This window comes from Symphalangus syndactylus, chromosome 17 (genome assembly GCF_028878055.3).
Source record: "Symphalangus syndactylus isolate Jambi chromosome 17, NHGRI_mSymSyn1-v2.1_pri, whole genome shotgun sequence".
NCBI lineage: Eukaryota > Metazoa > Chordata > Mammalia > Primates > Hylobatidae > Symphalangus > Symphalangus syndactylus.
The window spans coordinates 89,709,217-89,733,677 of record NC_072439.2 but is presented as its reverse complement, the minus strand read 5'-3'; the positions used below and the strand labels follow the sequence as shown (position 1 = coordinate 89,733,677).

At 40.4% G+C, this 24,461-nt stretch overlaps 1 long non-coding RNA gene across 1 annotated transcript; it reads right to left on the bottom strand.

Moving 5' to 3' along the window:
• Nucleotides 1-12,568: 12,568 nt before the first annotated feature.
• Nucleotides 12,569-22,478, bottom strand: LOC134733342 (uncharacterized). Its single transcript, XR_010116801.1, has 3 exons — nucleotides 22,158-22,478; nucleotides 21,916-22,058; nucleotides 12,569-12,873 (listed from the first exon to the last, which is right to left on the bottom strand). It is a non-coding gene; the product is annotated as an uncharacterized lncRNA (long non-coding RNA).
• Between the last annotated feature and the right edge of the window lie 1,983 nt (nucleotides 22,479-24,461).

Here is a 24,461-nt window from a genome sequence, read left to right as displayed (position 1 = left end):
TATTACCCATCTTCTGTGCCCCCGTTACATCCCAGGTGCAGAGCTAAGCTTTAGGAAGACACAGATATAGCCACTGTCTTCAACAAATTCACTGCCCTTTGAGAGAGACAGACTCATAAACAAAAGTAAAATGTAGCATTTACAAGGGTAGTGAAATAAAAGTATAAATCAGGAAAATTAGCAGTTCAGTGGAGAATGAAGGAATACATTAAAGGGTCAAGAGAGGCCTTTAGAGATGAAGTAATACGCTGAGTTTTCAAGAATAATGGGGGACTTCCATGTTCTAGTGGTGCTCCAGGGAGGATGATGGTTACAGTAGTCTACCCCAGTAGGGAGAAGCATTATTTTTTCAGTCACTGTTGATGTTTACAATTGCCAGTGCAAGATGACAATAAAAAGATGGCTGAATTTTAGGCTGTCTTATTGATTTTTAAATTCCTAGAAATAATGCACCTTCTTATTGCCTATACTAGGATAGATTACTCCTCCCACTGCTACCAAGTACACAGGATGTGGAAGGGCATTCAAAACACAAGGATCAACATGTGTCAAAAGTTTTGAAGGATGAAACTTCAGAGTGTGTTAATGTAGTGGCAGGGAGTTTGATAAAGCGGGACATAATATATTTGGAAAAAGTGAGCTGAATAAGAGCTGAAAATGAAGCTGGGTTCATTTTTTGAGGGCCCAAGATACTGTGTTAAATTTGAGTTTTATTCCAGAAGGCACTGGGGAGCCACAGAGGGTGGTCAGCAAAAGCATGATATAATCAACTTTCTTGTTGATGTAGCACTTCGGCAGCTGAGAATGGGTAGGATGGGTTGAGAATGAAGGAAAGAGGCTGGCCAGGAGGCCCTTTCAGCCATTTGGGAGGGAGATGATAAGCGTTATGCCAAAGCTGTGTCAGAGGATGGGAAAAAGGGGCTGAGCTCAAGAGATATGTAGAGGTTAAACTCCAAGGGGCTGAGAGTCTGATTAGAGCTGGAGGTGAGCAAAGAAATGTCTAAATAATAATTTATATTTCTCCTTGCAAATGTCCTGCAAATGTCAGAGTTGGAAGGGATGTTTGGGACCACCTGCTCAACTGTCTTTGTAGCCCAGAGAAGTACAAGGTACTGCCCAAGCTCAGGAGTTGAAGGCAGAGTCAGGATGGGATCTGTTTTCCAAGTTCCCAGCCAGGGCTGTTTCTTCTACTGTGGCTGCTCTCCATGTGCTGGTGACCTTCCCTTGATCCCACCCCTGCTCGTCAGCAGAACAGTGACTGGATAGAGAAGCCTAGAGTTCTCATTCTTAATGCTGCCCCGAAACAGTGATTTGAAGGAAGACCCTGCCTTCTTTGAGCTTCTGTCTTCTTATTTGTAAGTGAAAGGCTTGTCAAAGAGGAACTTTTCCATTTTTAATTCCTCTTGCCTCTGATTTTCTTTCTTAATTTTGCCATAGTCCCTACCATTTCTTCTTGCCTTACATTAGGGCCCACTTCACTCATTTCTGCCTGGATCTGAGCTCTGAGCTCTGGCCTAGATCCCTTCTGGAGGCCCTGGCACTCACTACTAGTCTGTCCTGCTTGTCTCTGAGCAGTCAGGCCATCCACAGCAGAGGTGATTGTCTTTCAGAGCTGCATGTTCCTGGCCTGGGCCACTATCCTCTCTCTCAGAAAAGTTACCTCTTTCTCTGCAGGTGCTCTGCCTGGACTCTGTATTGGAGAGCAAAGGAACTGAAGGCTAGGCATTGCAGATTTGGATACCATGTCTGCTGAGCTCTGGTGTGCTCTGGTCATGCTCTTTCGCAAGGAAATGGCTCCAGGACCTGGGACCTAAGTCCCAGTGTGAGTCAGAGTCCTCAGGGTGCTTGAGCTTTCTTTGCCTGTGTTCTTGGGGCACACCAGCCTATAGGGTCAGGTGCCTTTGGGACAGATCTCAAAAATAGAAAGCTGTTAAGGTGAGCTTTCTAATCAAACCCTCTCTCACCTTCCTGCCCCAACCTTCTCAAGTGTGAAGAGATGAGGGAGACTCAGAATTGGGGAAGGATAAATGGGGAGTTCTCAGAGGCTCTGGAACCACTCTTCCAGCCAATGCAGAATATCCTCCCCACCAAACTGCCCCCGCCGCCCCCGAAAACCCTGGCTTTCCTCTCCTGTATTCCTGCACCCTTCGTTTGAACACTTTATACACCTCCTGTATGACTGTGAAGGGCAGCTGTCTTGTCCTGTTTTAAACTTGTCTTCCACATAATGATGAAAGTTCCCTTTTTGTAACTTTCAATGATTGCTCCTCTCAGAACATACCAAATCCCTGTCTCGCAAGACAGTCTCTTGAGTATATAAAAACAGATCATGTATCTAACTCCCATTCAACTACTTTTCTGCCAATTAAACTCAACCAATTCATATGTGGTATAGTTGCCATATTCTTAGGATGTGGTATCTCCCAAAGGGCAATGATTCTAGGTATGGTTTAACTAACTTCTGTAGCAAACAAACCACAAATGCCAGTGGCTTAACACAAAAGCGGTTTCTCTCTTATGTGACAGTTCCTGGTCAGTGGGTGGTTTTCTTCCATGTAGTGATTCCAGGCCCCAGGGACCTGTTATCTTAAATCTCTGCTATCCCCTAGGCACTGCCCTGGAGCCCTCTCGATGATCCTGATGGCAGATGGAGGGACAGAGAGTGGAGGAGCCACAAAAAGCTCTGCCTAGAAGTGACATTTGATCTTCCACTCTGATTCCACTGGTGAGACCAGTCCTATGGTATCACCTTCCAGAAACATGGATTGGGAAATACAGTCCCTGGCTAGCCTGCTCCCCCCTTGGAGACCACTCTACACAGTGAGAGTGGGGGACATTTGAAGGAAAGCAGGCCATCTTTGCCACACCAGGCACCTCTTCCACCTCCCACTTTTGAGCAGCCAGCATGGACAGCCTGCTGGATGCTGGGTGGACCAGGGTGGATGGGTGCATTGGGGGTGTGGAGGGGAGGGAAGATGTGTATTTCTCCCCTCTTGTGTCTAATTGGTAAGCAGTATTTTCTTGAACTTCAGTTCTGCAAACATTACCTTTGAGATCTTTGCTATATCTGCATAACACCTGTACTATAATTGACTTAGTATTCTCTTTACACTGATTCACTTTTTAATTTAGTTTCACCTGAAGGGTAATATCTGGGAAATCATAGTTTTGATATGATAAGTATACTTTTCCCAATATGTTCTAAAATGGATATGTAATTATTTTAATATAAATATTTGCAGATATACCACCTCAAACAAACAAGTTACCACTGGTGGGTACGTTGCACATTTTAAGAAATACTGTGATTGAGCCCATATAAATCCCTCATAATCTGGTCCTTGCCTTTCTTTCTGACCTTATATCCTGCCTCTTCCCTCTTGCCCATGATCCTCCAAATACATGGACTTATTTGTTCTTCAAGCCTGCAAGCTCGTTCCTACTCCAGGGCCTTTGCCCTGGCTGGTACCTCCGTGGGAAATACTTCCTGTACATCTTCCCATGTCTGGTTCTTTCTAGACATTCAAGACTTAGCTCAGATGTCCCCTGCTCAGCGAACCACCCAGTCTTTACTAGCTGCCTCACACCCCGCTTCATTCCACCCTGCACAACCACTCTTTGTTTCAGTCCCTTTAAGCACTTTTCAAGATCTGGCACGATGTGCTTATTCGTTGATTTATTTATTGTCTCTGTAACCCTAGTAAAATATAAATTCCTTAAAAGCAGGGATCTTACCTGTCTTGTTTACTTCCACTTTCCCGGCACTTAGCACAGGGCCTGGCACATAATACTTACTCCATAAATATTTGCTAAGTGAATAAAAATGAGAAAAATGAACACAGACACGTAGGTCACTAATCAAATGAGAATTAAAATAAAGTCTTTTTCTTTCAAATATTTTTTATTGAAATGGCAATAAAATAAAAAAAGAACAATGGTCAATTTAAGCAAATTTTTACTTTCTAAATATAAAAATATAACCACAACTTGTTTCTTTTATACATTTTCCATAAATGTAATACCAGAAAAGTTCTCAAAGCCAAACTATAAATGATGCTTGTGTATTATGATGTGAAATAAAATTTTTTTAGCAGCTTGGTTATCCTTGATATGCATTTGGAAAACGGCTGTAGAAAGCACCTTGAAGATGAGGTCATATGAGGCCTCCAATTTCACCCCTGAACTGCAGGCATTCGGGCCTGCAGTACACAGGCCATCTGACTTACTTGCCAGCCAGAAAGAGAAAAGCTGGACAAGATAGACTGGTAAGCCAGACCTGCCTCTAGAACACAGACCCTGGGTTCACTTATGTAAAGGTTTCAGGAGGCCAGGAGAGGAGGGGCCAAGGACCCAGTCATCCATGCGTGGGGCCACAAGCAGCCTCAATGGCCCAGGGAGGGAACATGTGTCCCAAGGCTGTCAGCCTCCACTGATTAGATTGGTTCCTGCTCCTCCTTCTTGAGAGGTGGGATAAACCAAAGGATGCCGAAAAAAACCAGAAGCGTCCAATCCATACGTTGGCATGGGAAATAGAAAGGGGATTAAAAGTCACCTTACTTATGGAACTACGAAGAAGGTGAACATGCTTTTCCTTGCAAAACAATCGGTCCACAAAAGACATCTAAGATGAGGGGAACAGCCAATAGAACCCACTCCCTCTTTCTGCAGAAACACAGTTGTCATTAATGCTGTGATGCAGCCCCCCTGAATGCCCTTTGGAACTGAGGGACTCATTTCTGCTACTCAGTACTGCTGGGATCACAGCTGAATCTCTTCCCAGGAATTGCCGTAGCCTGAAGGGAGCTGCCTTACCCAAGGTGAAACCTCCATCCTAGGCACAGATCCCATCCAATGACTAGTTGATGTAGGGATGCAGAGACCTGACCCTGTGGCTTCAATCCCAGACAATTCTGAAAAGCCATACCAGCTCCTGACCAACCACAGTGCATTCAACCTCTCCTGCCACCCAATCCTGCTTCCCTCACTCTTTTGCATTCCCAATAAACTCCCTGCTCACAAAGCTTCATCTCAGAGTCTGTTTCCCAGGGAACCCTAGGGCAACTTGTGTTGTCCCTAGTTGGCTGTATCCTCTACAATGAGTTGCGATATTGTTTAAGTGGGAACCAAGTTCTCACCCGTTTTTTACTAGGTTTGTTTCTTGTACGTGAAGATGAGACAAACCATATCCAAATAAGTGTTGGTGCGCTTGAAAGAATGGTGGGTTATTCCTTAAAATTACTCGAGATAATAAAAGTTAAAACTACAGGAAGATAATAAAAATAGCCAAAGTGAAGTAATATCTGTAAAACGCTGACATTTCCCACACAAAACTTTGGACCCCATTTATGTGCCAGTCCATTTCTGTGTCCCCACTGCCTCCATGCCTGCAGCTCACTTAGGGGAGTGTCTCGGAGGCTGATACCTTTCTGGCATCTCCTACTACTGCCAGCTTCCTCAGTCATCCCCACCCCACTCAGGAAAGGGCTGGGCTGCGGCATGGCCTCTGCCACACCTGCTGGATGGCAGCCGTGCTATCACAGCTCCAGTGCCAGGACCAACCAGATGGGACCATGTTGCTTTCCTCCTTCCACCAGATGATGACTCAGGTCTTGCTTCCCCAGGGCTGCTCAGAGGAGTAGGGTGATACCACGGAGCTCCAGGAGAGTTAACTCTCCATGAGATGAAGTTTGCCCCATGTGAGATGGGAGGCAGAAGGGAGGTGACTATCACACCCTCACCTTTCTTCCAACTCCTCCCTGCTCCAGTAATGTTCTATATTGCAGTAGTTCCCTCAAGGACAATATCTCACAAGAATGAGTCATTGGCCACATTCCCTGGTAGTGCTGTGGCCAGTGTGGTCCTCACCTTCTTGCATTTTCCTCCCCTCCTTTCTGCCTCCCTCCCTTCACCCTTATTCTTGCTGCCTGGAATTATGCTGTCTCAGATAGCAGCAGCATGTCAGCTTTGCTTCAAATTTTCCCCAGATAACCCAAGTGAAGGCATGGGCATTAACTTATTTGATTGATTTTCACAAAAAGTCATCCTCTGGGGGGTTAGAATTATTGCTGGTATTTTTCAGTTGAGTAGACTAGTGGTAAAATAAACTACCTGAGGCCAAAGCTGCACAGGAGGTGGTAGATCAGGGCTCAGTCTGCATTCTGGCTCCAAATTTGCTGTTTTCCTTACACTTGAATGTAAGTTTCCATCAAGAGTTATGCAACCAAGGAACTATATCTGCTCCTGTAAAGGCAGTATTTAGGGGTGGGGTGGGTGTGAAGGTGTGCAGCAATCACTAGAAAGGACATAGATGGTGGACGAATTGAGATGATAGTCCCACGGGCTCCACTTCCTGTCTTTCTATCCCAAACTTCCACTTGCCACAGGTTCAACATCAAATGTGCATTTTTAAGCTCATGAGAGTAAAGAGAATACTGTTGCCATGTGTATGAGTTAACTAGGGTGGTTTAAAAGGACAGAGACTATTCTCTCAAAGTTCTGGAGGCTACAGGTCCTAAATCAAGGTGTCGGCAGGACCATGCTCCCTCTGGAGGCTCCAGGGGAGAATTTGTTCTCTGCCTCTTTCTGCTCGTGGGGGTTGTCAGCAATCTGACTTGCCAACCGTATCACGTTTGGCTCAGTCTTCCCATCGCTTTCCTCCTATGTGTGCTCTCATTATCTTGCTTTGCCTTTCTGATAAGAACACTTGGAATGGCATTTAGGATCCTCACATTTAACCCAGAGAAAGCACATCTCAAAATAATTAATTTAATTACATCAGCAATGACCCTTTCATTCTAAAAAGGTAACATCGACAAATTCCAGGGATTAGAACTTGATATATTTGGGTGGCCATTATTCAACTTGCTATGCTTGATAATAGGCTAATTTGCCTGAAGACATCAGTGTGTCCTTAAACAAGCTTAGAAACAGTTCTGAGTGTTCCTCTGCATTACATTAGTTGTCTTACCGGCTGGTGCAGGGTGGCTGTAGAGGTGGCTGAAGCCAAGCTTTCTGCTTTTCCGGTAGTGAGCTAACAGGGGCACTGAGCAGAATTTACTCTGCCCCACCCTCTGAGCCCTAGGTAGGGAGGTCTCTGACGTTGCCTTGATGGTGCGTGATTCCCCTACTGCTGGGACCACAGAGGATCCCTGGGTTGTATTGCCTTTGTTTGAATTTTCAGTTGCTGTCAATCACCCTGAGCCAATATTTATATTTCGCAGAACTATCTTATGGCAACTTTTAGAGGAAAGAATCTTTCTAATCACAAATATTTGCGGTACGTGACCTTGTTGCACTTTGGCCAGTGATGTTGAAAAACGGGTCATGTGCAGCCCGGAGGTCCCCTACAGACATGTCTGTTTGAACAGTTTACTGGCAGTACTGTCTTCTTAGGGCTCTTGTGGAGATTACCGAGGTGCTGAAGAAAAAAAGAGAACAAACTGTGCCTGAGGGCCAGATGCCATGCAGAGAGTCTCAGCAAATGCCAGCTTCCTTCTTTTATTTATTCTTAGGCTGCTTCCTCTCTATTTTCCTCAGGGGCTACATCTGATTATATTAATTAGCATATTTTTTCCTCAAGTTCTCTACCCAACTCCCAACCCTTTGGTTCCAGCAGTTAATATTACTTTTAATTTCTAGAAAATTGAGGCACTTGAGTAAATTCCCTTAATTGGGGCCTCCCTCACCCTTACTCTGTCACTTGCAAACCTACCTTTGTGCTCATCCGTTCTCCCTTCTTTCAGTCTTAGAACCATTTAAAGCCACTTCTTGTACTGGTATGGAGGGTTGGTTAGCCATTCTTATGTCCTCTAGGTCTTCATTCCATCAATTAGTTCCTTGCTCTTTCTTTTCCAGAGTGGCTCCATTAAAATATAATTAATGTACTATAAAAGTCACCCCTTTAAAGTGTAAAATAATATTTTTAGTACATTAATGAACTTTTGATTTAATAATCACCACCCAATCTTAGAATATTTTCATCATCGCAGAAAGAAACTCAGCACCCACTGGCAAATCTCTCTCCATTTCCACTCCCTTCCCACCCCCAACCCCCAGCTTTGGGTAAACACTTAGCTACTTTCTGTCTTTATAGTTTTTCCTATTCTGAACATTTCATATCAGTGAACTCATACAATAAGTCATCTTTCCTAAGTGGCTTCTTTCACTTAACAAAATATTTTCAAGGTTTATCCATGTCGTATCACACATCGGTATATCATTACTTTTTATGTATAAATAATATTTCACCACATTTTGTTTATTTATCAGTTCATTGACATCTGAATTGTTTCCACTTTTTGGCTATTATGAATAATGATTCATGTACAAGTTTTTGTGTGGGCATATGTTTTCTCTTCTCTTTGGCATATACCTAGGAATGGAACTGCCAGGTCATATGTTAACAATATATTTAACATTTTTAGGAGTGATCAAACTTTTCCAAAATGTCTACACCATTTTACATTCCCACCAACAATGCATAGGGGCTCTAATTTTTCATCATCCTTACCAACATCTATTATTATCTTTTTGATTACACACATCCTAGTGTTGTGAAATGGTATCCTATTGGGTTATTGATTTTCATTTTCCCAATGACTAACGATGTTGTCTTAGTCATTTTGTGCTGTTGTAATAGACTACCAGAGACTGGGTAATTTGTAAAGAAAAGTTTCTCACAGTTCTGGGGCCTGGGAAGTCAAAGATTGAGGTGATGGTATCCAGTGAGGGCCTTCTTGCTGTGTCATAATGTGAAAAAAGTCACCACATGGGCAAGAGAAAACAACAGAGAGGGCCAAACCATCCTTTATAATGATCCACACTCTTGAAATAATGAACCACTTCTTTGATAATGGCATTAATCCATTCAGGAGGGCATTCTCTCATGATCTAATTACCTCTTAAAGATCCCACTCCTCAACATTATTGCACTGGGGATTAAGTTTTCAACACATAAACTTTGGGGGACACATTCAAACCATAGCAGATACTGAACATCTTTTCATGTGATTATTGGCTATTTGCATGTCTTTAGAAAAACATCTATTCAGATGCTTTTTCACTTAAATATTGTGTTTTATTTTTATTATTGAGTTGTGTTTTATATCTATATTTTGGATTCTAGTCATTTACCAGATATATGATTTTCAAACATTTTCTCTCATTCTGAGGATTACGTTTTTCGCTTTCTTGGTTGTCTTTTCACTTTCGCATTTTTTGCTTTTACTTTATTGTACTTTTAAAAGTGCAGAAATTTTTAATCTTGATGAAGTCTAATCTTTTTTATTCTGATTGTTGTTGCTTATGCTTTTCATATCCTATCTGAGAAACCATTGCCTAATCCAAGAGCACAAAGATTTACTCAGGTTTTCCTCTAAGATCTTTATAGCTTTTGCTCTTCCATTTAGGTCTGTGATCCATTTTGAGTTAGTTTCTGTATACAGTATAAATTAGAGGTTCAAATTTATTAATTTTTTTTTGCATGTGGATATCTAGTTGTCACAGTGCCAGTTGTTGTAAAGAATTTTTTCCCGTTTTTAAATGGTCCCAATATCTTTGTCAAAAATCAATTAAACATGAAGATGAGGGCTTATTTCTAGATTCGCAATTTTATTCCATTGATATATAAATCTAGTTTATTTTAGTACATCCTGTCTTGATTACAGTGCCTTTGTAGTAAGTTTTGAAGTCAAGACATGTGAGTCCTCTAATTTTTTTAAAGATTGTTTTACTTATTCTGGGTAATTTGCATTCCTTATGAATTTCAGGATCAGCTGCCAATTTCTGCAAAAAAGCTAGCTGAGATTCTGAAGGGGATTGCATTGGATCTATAGTTCAGTTTGGGGAGTATTGTCATTTAAATATTTTGTCTTTTGATCCATGAACATAGAATGTCTTTTCATTTGTTTAGCTCTTCTTTAATTTCTTTTAATGATGTTTTGTAATTTTCATTGTGCAAGTCTTGTCTTAGTTTTGTTAAATTTATTCTTAATAATTTTATTATTTTTGATGTAAATAAAATTATTTTCTTAATTTCATTTTTAATTTTTCATTAATTATATATAGAAATAGAATTGATTTTTGTATGACTTTGTATCCTGCTGCCTTGCTGAACTTGGTATTAGTTCTAATAAGTTTTTGTGGGCTATTAGGATTTTGTATATACAAGATTGTCATTTGTGAATAGATAGTTTTACCTTTTCCTTTTCAATATGAACATGTTTCATTTATTTTTCTTACCTAATTGTTCTAGCTAAAACCTCTAGTACAGTATTGAATAGAAATGATGAATGGGCATCCTTGACTTGTTTATCATTTTAGAAAGGAAATGTTCATTCTTGATCATTAAGTATGATGTTGGCTGAGGTATTTATAGGTGCCCTTTATCAGATTGAGGAAGTAATCTTTTATTCTTGGTGCATTGAGTGTCTTTATCATGAAATGGTGTTAGAATTTGGCAAAGTTTTTTCTGTGTACATTGAAATGGTAATTTGTTTCTTTATTCTATTAATACAACTTTTTTTTGGGGGGGGGTGTTGGGATGGAGCTTTGCTCTTGTTGCCCAGGCTGGAGTGCAGTGGCACAATCTCGGCTCACTGCAACCTCTGCCTGTCGGGTTCAAGTGATTCTCCTGCCTCAGCCTCCTGAGTAGCTGGATTGCAGGTGCCCACAACCACGCCTGGCTAATTTTTTGTATTTTTAGTAGAGATGGGATTTAGCCATGTTGGGTGGGCTGGTCTCAAACTCTGACCTCAAGTGTTCACCCGCCTCAGTCTCCCAAAGTCCTGGGATTGTAAGTGTGCGCCACCGCACCCGGCCAATACAACTTTCATGTCTTGACCCAACCTTGCAGTCCTGGGATTAATCCCACCTGGTCATGATACATAATCCTTTTTATGGAGTGTCTCTCTTATATCTTTAATATGTTTCTGGACTGATTCCTTTCCTTTAGCTAATAAGCATGCTTAAATTTCTTTCAAAGCACTAGAGAAACAAACTTACTCTTGGGCCCAAGCAACTTTTTTCTCTTCTTCCATTTTATTCTAACTTTGGAAAGGATTACCCTCTTTTTAGCTTAACACCAATTCATCACTTAACCATAATGAAAGTTGCTTTCATTGAGATATGAAGGATATTCCAACTGCCAAAGTCCATGAACACTTTTCCGCCCTTACTTTGTTGAACTTTAGTAGCATTCTACAGTTTATCATTTCCTTCTCTTTTGAAATATTCAAATACCTGGAGTTTATTTGTGTCTTTTTTATTATGGCTTCTTGTTCTTCTTTGGGATCACTTCTTCCCCTCATTATCAAATACTGCTGCCCCTTAAGGTTTTGTCTTTGGTGCACATTTCTTCTCATTTTATAGGAAAATCTCATAGACTCTCATAGTTTTTACTATTATCTGTATACTGATGAATACTAACTTGTTATCTTTTCTTATATTCAGCAAGGTATATCCAATCACATTCTAGACATCTTCCCTTGAAAGTCCTACAGGCTTGTCAAATTCAAGAACTCAAAACAAAACTTTGTAGCTTCCTTATACTACCCAGCCTGTTCTTCAGATGCGAACATTTGAAATTTAGGTAAATTTAAACAGCTTCCTAGATGAGGTGAGAATTGCCATAGCTTACTGAGACCAGTCGCCTTTTCATTGGTGTGAAATGCCGTGTTGTAGAAAGAGATTATTTAACATTTCCTATCCTCAGAAAGCTTTTAGTCTTAAGCAAGAGACAGAAATAGACACAGATGACTATATTCCAAGACAATAGCAAAACAAAAAAAAAAGAATTATAATAGAAACTCAAAGGTGGATGAGTTTGATTCTTCCAGGGCAGGTGGCAGATAGGAATGTAGAGGCTTCATAGAGATGGTGACTTCTGAACTGGGACAGGAAGGTGAGTGGGACTTAGACAGATGGGGCAGGGTGGTGGTGAATTGGCTGAGTTGTTATGGGGGATAAAGCCAGTGTACAAGGAGGAGCATATGGTTTGGCGTGTCTGGTAGGAGATAGGAGGAACATAGCAGGTGTTGAGGTAAAGGCCAGAATTTGAAGCATCTTGAATGCCACCAAGGGAAATTTGAGACGCATTCTCTAGACAGGAATAACTAATTGAAGCTGTTAATCATGGTAGTGACAGGGTCAGAGTCACATTTTAGGAACATTCATTTAATGTTTGCATGCATTATTTTTAAGTTATTCCTAGGCACCTCGGAGTAAGTGCAGGGGAAAAGATCTTGGGAGAGCACTGTCATCGTTTCTGTTTTGGAGGCTGTGATTCTTATATTTGAAAATAAGAAGACAATGAAGCAGCATTGGATATTAACTTGTCAAAGTTCAGCTGTCTTTGCCAGAGGCATCTTCCTCCCACACCCCTATGGCATTGTCCTTTGCCAAAACTGAAATATGTGCACTGTGTCCTGGAGGCAGAATGAAAATATATACATTAAACAAACAGGAAGAAACACATGAAGGGAAACCCACCAACAGTTATCACATGGCAGGTGTACTGACTCTTCCCCACTCAACAGCACTACCCAGCATGACATCCTGTAATGTTGCCAGCGCGTGGGTAAAGAGGGGTTTTCTCGGCATACAGAACACAAAATTCTTCTTTACGTACTTTATGACCTGCTCCAGGGCCCCTTCTTCCCTGAAGACTCTTCTCTTCCCCAGTAGGAAGCAATCTCTCCATTCCCTGCTTTCATATGACTCTGATAGCTAGAAAGTTTTTGTGGCATTTGTTCCCAGGCTGCTGGTGAAATCCTGAGGACAGGGCCTGTATTGTCCTTTGCTGTATTCTTCATGGTGTCCAGAAGAGAACCTGGTGTCCAGGCTCCTTTGAACAGTAATCTGCAGAATGTGCCCAGCCTGGGGAAATATAAAGAACAATATTTTGAAGAGTGTGAAGAAAATATTCAAACTTTTATTTATGCCTATTTTTAACTCCAAATAAGAAAGAAATTAACCCTTATTATTCTTTAATGTATAGATTTGCAGGAGTGTATACATATAAATATAAAAATATAAATAAATGTATTGAGGTGAATTCACAAATTTTCTTATTGGTGGAGTTTGATTTAAAAAAATGTTTTGAGACCATTGCTCTAGTGCTGAATTAATAATTGCTGCTTGAAATGTTTAGTAACTCTAAAGAGTTTAGCTTTAAATAGGAAAAGTTATTACCAAAGACAAATGTAGGTCCATTCATTTATTCTTGCCAACAAACACAAATATTAAACAGTGTCCTCTTTTTTTTTTTTTTTTTTTTTTTGGTGACGGAGTTTCTCTCGTTTCCCAGGCTTCAGTGCAGTGGCACGATCTCAGCTCACTGCAACCTTCGCCTCCTGGGTTCAAGTGATTCCTCTGCCTCAGCCTCCCGAGTAGCTGGAACTACAGGCATGCACCACCACACCCTGCTAATTTTGTATTTTTAGTAGAGACGGGGTTTCTCCATGTTTATCAGGCTGGTCTCCAACTCCTGACCTCAGGTGACGCACCTGCCCAGCCTCCCAAAGTGCTGGGATTACAGGCGTGAGCCACCGCGCCCGGCTAAACAGTGTCTTCTATGTGCCAGGCATTGTGCTGGGCTCTGAGGGTTGTTTGTTTAAAGATGACACCTCTGATATTGACATGTGGAAGGGTTTGAAGAAGTTTTAACCCCACATAATATAATAGCAGAATGTGAGTGGGGAGCATATAGTGAAATGGGCACTCTTATTGCCTCCCTGGGATAGGGGGCTGGGATTTTGGCATAACTTTTCTGGAGGACATTTTGACAAACATACTGAAGACTTTTTAAAAGTTCACACCTTTGACCCAGCAAGTTTACTTCCAAACATTTTCTAAAGCATAATTAAGAACTCACACAGATATTTATCTGTATATAACATATCATTTCTAAAATTGAAAAATCAGAAACAACCCAAATGCTCAACAACATGGTATTCCTTATGTAATATGTGTTCTATCCATTCAATGGAACACAACCCAACCATTAAAACTTGGTATGGAGACGCGTATTTCATCACATTGGAAGTTACTTACAGTATTTTAAAACTAAAACTGGTTAAACATTATTATATAATACAAAATGATTCTATTAATATTTATCCATATGGAAAAAGATTCAAATGAAGTGTGCTGAGACTTCTTTTTAGTTTTAGTTTTAAAATTGACATGACGTAAAGTACGGTTTTGTGGGTATAAGCTATGTATAGATTTATATGACCACCACAACGATCAGGATGGACAGTTCCATCACCTCAACAAAACCTTGTGCTGTTCTTTGGAATCATACCCTCCCTTTACTTCTAAGCCCCAGCAACCACTAATATGTTCTCTGTTTTAATAATTTTGCCTTATCCAGAGTGTCATATAAATGGGATCATACAGTATGTAACTTTTAAAACCTGACTTCTTTCACTCAGTGTGATGCCTTTGAGATATGTGTAGTAATAGTTCTTATTTTTGCTGAAAAATATTCCAGCTTATTCATTCATCTGTTCAAAAACATTTGAGCTGTTTCCACTTTGTAGGTATTATGAATAGAGGTGCTATAAACATTTGTGTAGAGGTTTTTGTGTAAACATGTTTTGCCATGTCCTAGGGTAAGTGTACATTTACTTTATAAGAACCTACCAAACTGTTTTACAGAGTATTTTACCTTTTTTCCTCACCCACCAGGAATGCATAAGAATATCACTGCTCTTCATTCTTGTTAGTACTTGGTACTGTCAGTTTTTTAAAATTTTTATTTTAGCCCTTCCAATAGCTATATAGTGTGGCTGGGCACGGTGGCTCATGCCTGTAATCCTAGCACTTTGGGAGGCTGAGGCAGGCAGATCACTTGAGGACAGGAGTTCAAGACCAGCCTGGCCAACATAGTGAAACCACATCTCTATTAAAAATACAAAAAATTAGCCGGGCGTGGTGGTGCACAACTGTAATCCCAGCTACTCAGGAGGCTGAGGCATGAGAAACGCTTGAACCTAGGAGGCAGAGGTTGCAGTGAGCCAAGATCGTGCCACTGCACTCCAGCCTGGGTGACAAAGCAAGACTCTGTCTCAAATAAAATGAAAACAAAAACAATAGATACGTAGTGATATCCAATTGTGATTTTAATTTTCATTTCCTAATGGCTAATGATGTTGTGCATTTCCTTATGTGCTTATTTGCCATCTGTATATCATCTATGATGTAGTGTTTATTCATTCTCTTGCATATTTTGAAAAATTGGATTGTATGTTTTACTGTTGAGTTTTGAGAGTTCTTTATATATTCTAGATATAGGTCCTTTGTTAGATATGTGATTTGCAGCTATTTTCTTCCAGTCTTTACCTTATTTTTTCATGTCTTAATAGTATCTTTCCTAGAGTAAAGATTTTTTAATTTTGATAAAGTTCAATCAACTCATTTTTAAAATTTTATATATTGTATTTTTAATGTCATATCAAAGGGATCTGTGCCTAGCCCTAGGTCATAAATATTTCTCCTATTTCTTCTTCTAAACATTTTATAGATTTACATTTTATATTTAAATCTGTGATCTATTTTGAGTTAATTTAATTTTTTATAAGGTGTGATGTTTAGGTTGAAGTGGTTCACATATTAGCATACACAGATATATATGTTCCAGCATAAGTTTTTGAAAATAAACTAAATTGCCTTTGTGTCTGTAAGAAATTAATTGGCCATATGCATATAAGTGTATTTCTGGAGTCTTTATTCTTTCTCAATGATCTATGTGTCCATTTGTTTGCTAATACCACACTTTCTGATTACTGTATAACAGGCTGTGAAATCAGGCAGGAAGGCAGGGCCAATCCTCCAACTTTATTCTTCTTTTTCAGACTCGTTTTGATTATTCTAGTTCCTTGTCTTTCCATATAAACTTTAGAATCAGTTTCTTTACCTATTAAAAAAAATCTTTCTAGGGATTTGGATTGGAACTTTATTAATTCTATTTATCAATTTGTAAAGAATTGACTTCTTGACTGTACCCAGTCTTCCAATCCATAAACATGGTATGTCTTTCCATTTGTACTCATACTTTCACAAAGTTTATTATGATTGTTTTCTTTTTGCTTATTTACTTGCTTTGAAAGCCTAGTTTTAAAATTTATTGTTTATAAGTTTCCAAGGCACTTTGGGGAAAAAAGAAAAAAAATAAAATTTTTTGTTATATTTAATTTAAAATTTGAAGACCTTTCAGTAGGCAATGGAAAGGGCAGATCAGGACAGTAGTGGAACTGGAAATTAGGGATGCCCATCATGATGGTCTGAGGACAGACCAAGATGCTAGTGAGGTGAGAAATTCCAGTGAATAGATGCGGCATGTGGAGAGTATGATAAGAAGTGGCTTTGGTCAGGATCAGGGAGGACCAGGGAAAGGTAAAGGTTTTGGCAAAAAATCTTCCAATACTGAGACAAAGCCACATGTTAATTTGGGCAAGGTCTGAGTAGCGTAAGAAGTCAGTCTTAGTTACTTGAATTTAGGAAGATGATGTCCACTGTCTATGGGAATGGACATAGTCAACAAGGTCTCCAGGCTGAGTAGCAAGTGCTCCAGGTACTCAAGGTGGAGTGCACCTGGCTTCTATGGAGAGAAACAAAGCAGTGGTCCAAATTTGGACTGAACATCATCACGGGAAGATTGGCCAGGTACAATGGATTCTGAATCTTTTGAGAATCTGGACTAAAGCCTCTGAAATTTTACTCGACTAAGTCTTGAATTAGTCCTTGGAATGACAGTTTTGAGCCCGAAGGTGGAATTCAAACGGGCTCAGTTGTGAGAAGAGGAATGTTGGGGTAGAAAGCCTGTTGAAGCGTTACTCATTTGTTCACTCATTTACCCAACATTTACTATATGAAAAGCATTCTTACTGTTATTGCTACCATCCACAGTAATGCTACTTGTGGAATGAGCAGACAGTATGCCTACACACGCTTGAACACACCCACCCATTCACACATGCGTGTGCTCATGTACACATGCATGGGTGGCTGCACAGGAGGAATGGCAAACTTTGGCCAAATGCCAGCTGGGAAACCCACGGTGATACTGAGCCTCAGGCACTGGGAGCCCCACGGATCAGTTCACAAGGTAGCCGCTAACATCAAAGAATGGCAAGATTGTTTCAAAACTGGGACAAAGGGTAGCTATAACCCTGAGGCCTCATGATGCCAGAGAATAGGTTGATGAATTTGCTTGCAATTAAAAAAAATTCTAGGTAGTATTTGAATACCTGGGCATAAGGACAAAATGAATTGGCCAAAGACCTGTTAAAAATATTAAGCAGTTCTTAATTTAGCTAGCAGCGTGAGTGGGGCTATGGTTTTTCCCACAAAAGAGATCAGCACCTTTTCTTCAGCATGTAAGAGCAAAAACACAGCAAGTCTTTTGAACTTGAATTTGCTTATTATAAGCTCTTATCAAAAATCATCCCTCTCTGTGTATTGATTTCTAGCCAACAATTAACCAGTTATGACCTTAGAGCCTTGATAATAACTGGGGAACTCACTCAACAGAGGGAAGCCTGCTTGTTTATGAACAAAGCAGGTGTTTATGGATCCCTTCAGCCTTGGGTGGGTACTTTTCCATCCAGGTGGCACAAGAAGTCACAAATACAGAGCTTCAGTGGATCCTTGTCCGTGAGCTTAGGATGACTATCTGGAGAGGTGAGAAGGTCTAGACCTGACTGCAAATGACTTAACATCAAAATTGTGAGATCAGCCACCTGCTTTACAGGGTTGCAACTCAATGTCTATGTTCCCACGTAATAGGATTGCTGATAATAATGTCATTTACTCATACATACTTTACACTTTACAAAACGTTTTTTACAACCATCATATCATGACAATTTTTCCTGTATGATTCCATTTATATAAGTTCAAAACTAAACACAAGTAAACTGTATTGTTAATGCAAACTTAGGCGGTAAAACTATACAGCAAATCAAGGAAATGATCACAATAACATCAGGAGAGTTGTGACTCCAGGGCAAGAAAGGCAGTGTGATTAGGAAGCGGCACATCAGTCCTTCGAGGTGCTGGCTCTGTTCTATTTCTTCACTTGGGTGGGGCTTACACTGGGGCTTGCATTGCAATAATATGTTAAACTGTACATTTATGACTTATGCACTTTGTGCGTCAGTGTATGTTTTATTTCACATATATCAAATAAGCCAACAAACAACAGACATAAAGACAAAGAGAAAAAGAAAATCAGTTTCATCAATGTCATTCTAACCAAGACTGGTTATTAGTTATTGTGATTCTTGTCTAGGGGTGACTTAAAGCTATGTGCTATATAACATATGACTGCTTTGGTGGTATTTCAGGTAAATACACATTGATCTTTCATATCCCTTATTTAAAAAAAAAGTATATCTATATAGCTGCAGTCTGGGAGCCCTATGGAAGGACTAAGAGACTTCCTCAAGTCACCTGGCAGTTAGTATTAGAATTTGAACTTGGCTGTAGTTGTTTTGACTCCACATCTAATGCTCTTGGGTGGTAATACTAATATTCTCTTTCCATCTTGAAAGACTCCACACATCTTTTTATTTCAAGGAAACTGAACTGAGTGTCTTGGCTAATTGTAAATTGTCCACCGGTTTTCAAACTTGCTTTAAAAGATGGAGTATGTTTGGCGCTGTAGTAATTAGAAATGCCAAAAAAAGGTTTGGTTCACTTAGCATTGTGAATTGAACCAGTAGGAAAACGTGCCTGATTTCCTCATAACAATAGCATCTTCAGAAATTAGAATCTTTTACATATAAGATTAAATCTCATCATAGTATTTCTGTACAGCAAATATATTGTGTTCACTATAAAACATTTAGAGAAATTCAGAAGAGATAAAGAAGGAAATAAAAACCACCCATAATCCCAACCTTCAGAGGTAGGTACTGCTAAATTTTGGTATGTCTTTAATCTATGTTTATATGAGAGTTTGCCAAATTGGCATCCTGAAAATACTGTTTCAAAACTTGCTTCTTTAGCTTAATAGTATATTATGGATATTTTTTCATATTAATAATTTTTCTATAACATAATTTTTAAGGACTGTACAATATAACATTGTATAAATGAATCTTTTTTTTAAAAGCCAATTTTCTTTTATTGGTTATTTGTTGTTTTCCAATTGCTTCTATTATAAGTACTGTTGCAATAAACATCTTCGTAAATAAATCTTTGCACATACCCAGTATTATCTCCTTAGAATAAATTCCTGTAAGTGAAATCAGTGGGTCTGCATCAAAGGGTATGCACACTTGAAAGGCTTTTGATAATATTTGCCAAATTGCGTTTCCAAAATATTACCTCTGTTTATACTCCTACAAGGAGTATATAAAAGTGTTTCCCCAGCCATGGCAATACCAAATATTTGAACTTAAATACTTAAATTAAAAAAATATATTTTTATAGTATGGTTGAAATTTTCCACTGTTTTTTTTTTTTTTTTTTTTTTGGTTTGTTTTAGCCCTCATGTTGACTGGATTTCTTTCAAGTAAAATTGTATGTTCCCTCTCCTGTAGTAGTCTTAATGATAAAATATGAATGACAGGACTCAGAAGTCTCACATGTATGCATGTCTTTTAAAATTTCCACTTAAAACATGAAGGGAATCCACTACTAAAAAGGAAGATAGTAGATTTTGCCTGTGTTAACATTGTTGTTCTCAACTGATTGCTTATTTACCTTAACTAATGCCCCATAAGGCATTCTAAGCACACTCATGTATTGTTAAATTACCTAACAATCATTCATAGAAATGGGAAATCAAATGAGTCCAGTGTATCAATTCGCCAAATTCAGCAAACTCTTGAGCAATCTGCTTGCAAGACCTTGTGGAGGACAGCAGTCACGAATGGGTTAGAGAGCTCATTAGCTTATGAAAAAGGCTGTCGACACAATCATAATCTATTTGCCTGTGTTTTACTGACAGATTTTTCTGAGCTAACGGTGAGAGAAAGCTATTTCCAACATTCATACTCAGACACTCAGCAGCATAATGGCAGGTTCAATCCCAATAAAGCAAAATACAACAAATATTACTATGATGCAAATCTTTCTAAAACGGAAAGAATGTTAGGCCCCAGGAGGAATTCCATTTCTTTAAAATATATATTTTTTATATTATAAAATCCTAACACAATGAAATAATTGGGACAATGTTTTGGCCTGCATTCTATTGGGATTTGACTCATTAGTGATAGCTTGATTAACAAGGCTTCTGGAAAGAAATCTCCGTTGATGAAAACATCAGCCTAGGGGAAAGAAGTTTGGGAGAAGTATGGACTTGTTTCTTGTTATTCCCAAGCTCTAGAGGGTAGAACTGGGAAGGCGAGTGTGTGAAAGTGACAGAGGGTCTGACTTTAGGTGGTCTGAAGAAATACATTTCTAACAATCAGGGTTGGTCTGAGAAAGTCTGCTTTGTGAAATAGGAAGCATCCTTTTTCCTTAAGGGAGGACTAGTTAGGAACGCAGTTCCTTTATCATGGGGACTGGAGTCTGTGACTTCAGGCAGGAATCACATGAACATAGTTTGGTGGGTTGCTCCACCAAAATGGCTGTGAGCTCAGCAAACAAGAAACATGAGAAATGCCCAGTTAATAATTTTTAAATGGATTTTTTTTTTTTTTTTTGAGACGGAGTCTCTCTCTGTTGCCCAGGCTGGAGTATAGTGGCACAATCATGGCTCACTGCAACCTCCACCTCCCGGGTTCAAGTGATTCTCCTGCCTCAGCCTCCCAAGTAACTAGGACCACAGGCGGGAGCCACCACGCCTGGCTAATATTTTTATTTTTAGTAGAGATGGGGTTTCACCATACCGGCCAGGGTGGTCTCAAACTCCTGACCTCAAGTGATCTGCCCACCTTGGCCTCCCAAAGTGCTGGGATTTCAGGCATGAGCCACTGCGCCCAGCCAAATCACTTGTTTTTGAATAGTATACTGGTCAAAGACAGATCACAAGGGTAAGGGGCCATCATCAATTGGGTTAGGCTTAGTGTCAGGGTAGATAATTCTCACGCAATCTCAGAGACACCTAGTTCTTTCTCTCAGAACCTTCACTGATGGACAGGTGGTTCTCCAGGGCAGGTCCCTTTCAATCAGTGACTTAAGGGTCCAGTCTAGGTTAATTTTGCATCTCCACTATCTCGACATATGACTTCTCCATGATGGGGGAAAAGGCACGATGGAAGACTCACATCCCTCTTCTTTGCTTCCACTTAGGTCACTTCTACTTAGAGTCTATTGGTCAGAATCAGTTACGTGGCCCATTCTAGCAGCAAAGGAGAGCGGGAAGTACAGCCGTCCTGTGTACCCAGGAAAAAAAGAGGTAAAATAGGTCTTATGAAATGTTATTTTTGCCAAGGTGCTCAGGGGTTTTCTTTATGTTTATATTTTACCCTGGTGAAAAACATATGTACTTTGCTGTATTGTAGCACAAATTGTGCATGACTTATGCTTACCACATAGCCTCACAGACAACTGATTTTATGTAGCTTGGGCAGTATTTTACTTATTCCGCATTTGTAAAAAATGTTTTGTTTTGTTTTTGTTTGTTTGTTTTTGAGACGGAGTCTCACTCTGTCACCCAGGCTGGAGTGCAGTGGGACGATCTCGGCTCACTGCAACCTCCTCCTCTCGGATTCAAGTGATTCTCCTGCCTCAGCCTCCCGAGTAGCTGGAATTACAGGCATATGCCACCATGCCCGGCTCATATTTTTTTGTATTTTTAGTAGAGACACGGTTTTGCCATGTTGGCTGGGCTGGTCTGGAACTCTTGACTTCAGGTGATCTGCCTGCCTCCGCCTCCCACAATGCTGGGATTACAGGCATGAGCCACCGTGGCTGGCCAACAGTGTGTTTTGTGCGGGAAGTTGGGGTTATGTACTCTACCTGTGTATTCATGCCGTCTCTCCTGCCGCCGTGTTTATTTGGGGAGGAGTTATCAAAGATGGCTTCTGAGCCTCCAGTCTAGTTAAAACATTTTTCTGACTTTAAGTTCTGGATTCCTCAGTGCTGGGCCCTCTGAACTCTAGCTGTTGAGAAAGAGAGGTGTATTAGTTTGCTAGGACCGTTGCAACAAAGGACTACAAACTGGGTTTGTAGTACTAAACAAAGGAAATGTATCATCTCACAGTTCTGGGGGCCAGAAGTCTGAAACCAAAGCATCAGCAGGGTTGCTTCCTTCTCAGGGCTGGGAAGGAGAACCTGCTCTAGGCTTTTCTTCCAGCTCGTGGTGGTTTGCTGATAACGCTTTGGTGTTTCTTGGCTTGAAGAAGCATCACTCTGATTCCGCCTTCATCTTCGCATGGCATTCTCCCTGTGTGGGTGTTTCTCTCAGTGTCGACATTTCTCCTTTTTATAAGGACACCAGATGTATTAGAAGAGTTCACCCTAACCATCTCATTTTAACTTGATTACCTCTGTAAAGATCCAGTCTCCAAGAAAGGTCACATTCTGAGGTCCTGGGGGTTAGAACTTCAGCATCTTTTTCTTGGGGGCGGAAAAGGTAGTGACGACACAATTCAGCCCATGACGAGGAGAAAACTATTCTTCTGAGCACAGACTTCTGACCAGCAGCGCAGGTTGGGCATGACTCCCACGTGCTCCCACACCTGTTTGCCGGCCAGTGGTATTTTGCTCTGGCTCCGCTCAGAGCCATGGCTAGTCCAGGACGTGGGGTTGGTGCTGGTGAAGCAGACTGTCCATAGGCTTTAAGAGACAAGGAAGGCTGGCCCCTGTTCTGACACCAAAGGCCAGGGAATGAATGACTAGCTGCTTGACCACAGTGAGTTAGTGAGTTACAATGGGGAAGAGAATCCTAATCACCACTGTCTGCCACAGTGAAGTTCCTCTGACAAATGCTTACGAGAATCTCTTTTCTCTGGTGACAGACATAGAGTCAGGTACCCTGGCAGGTATGGTAGGGCAGCAGGGAAAATTATCGTACAAGGAGGTAAGAGACCTGAGTTTATACCTCCTGTATTTCCTTTTTGAGCTTCTGTGCTTTAATCTATAGAAAGGCTGGGGTTGGTGAACTCTGAAGTTCTTGCCTGCTTTCAGCCTCTGTTAGATAGTTGGTGACACTAAAAAATACAAAGGCATCATAATACAAGAACTCATGACTGAAAGGATCTATATGCCTTTCTGGGCCCCTAATCTCCTAATCCAGCATGACTCCTTTACAGGGAAAAGAGGGTCACAAACTGTGGCTTATGTGCTGAGGGTCTCACTCTGGCAGACATGCTTGAATTCAGTCGCTATCTATATCTGTATCTATATTGATATATCTATCTCAATCTCTATCTGTCTCCCTCACACATACAGTTTTGTTTTTGGCTGGGGGAGGAAGATATTTTTAATAGCAGGTTTTTTATTCTCTCTTTTTTTCCTGGAAAAAGATGAAATCATCCATTTATTCTGGACCAATTATAAGCACTAGAAAGCGCAGGAGGAACAGAAAGCTTCATCACAAATAAATACACACTGTGGGAGGGGGAAAGGAGGAAACTGTTATTGATTGGCCTTGTAAAATCTGCTGCTGAATCGATAGCAATTTCTGGAAATGCCAGACATTTATTTTGTGTGGCTTGAACAGCAGAGATAATAATAAATGTACTTACGAAGTGAGTCTCTTGACGCTATTTCCTAGAGCCCCTTATAATAACACACGTACATAATGGGTACTATAACTGTACAAGCCATAGTGAATATACTTCCGATTTAAACCCCCAAGCTGAGTTGCCCTCTGCTAACCTCTTTTCTGTGCTGGATATAGCATCTGAGTGTCTTCTCCGTTAAAGAAACACAGACAATTCATCTGCATGAAGAGATAAGAGATGTGTCCTCCTCAGTTGTGGAAAGACAGGCCGAGGATTGCTCTGATGATCAAGGAAGAAAATCAGATGCTGAAACTGCCTGACCCTGCCTGGCCACTCTGAATTTGTGGACCTGCCCCTTCACCTGCGCCTCTCTCAGAGCTCCATTCATCACTTCTTTCTAACAATGAGCAGCTTACCTTATGTGGATGCTGTCTCATCCTCACCCACCTTTCATCCTCAGTTAGTCTTCTTTCCTCCTGGCATAATGTATTATTTCTGTAGGCACATTTGGCAATCTTGCCAGGGCCATTGGCCTGAGAAAAGACTGAGGAATTTTGGCAAAAGGGAAATTGTTCAATGTGGTTGAGCATAGTACAAATAGCTACCATTTATTGAGCACCTATTACATGCTATATAATTTATTCATTACGTTGCTTATTCCTCATGACAGCCCTTTGAGTTATTATTTTAAATCAAGTTTTTAACGAAACTGAGGCTCCTCAAGGTAAAATATGCTACCCAAGATCACTAAGCTGTTAGGAAACTGAGCTGGAGTTGAGCTCAGGTCTGACTTAGAGACTGTATTTTTCCCATCCTTCTTTTACCTGCTTAGGTGTA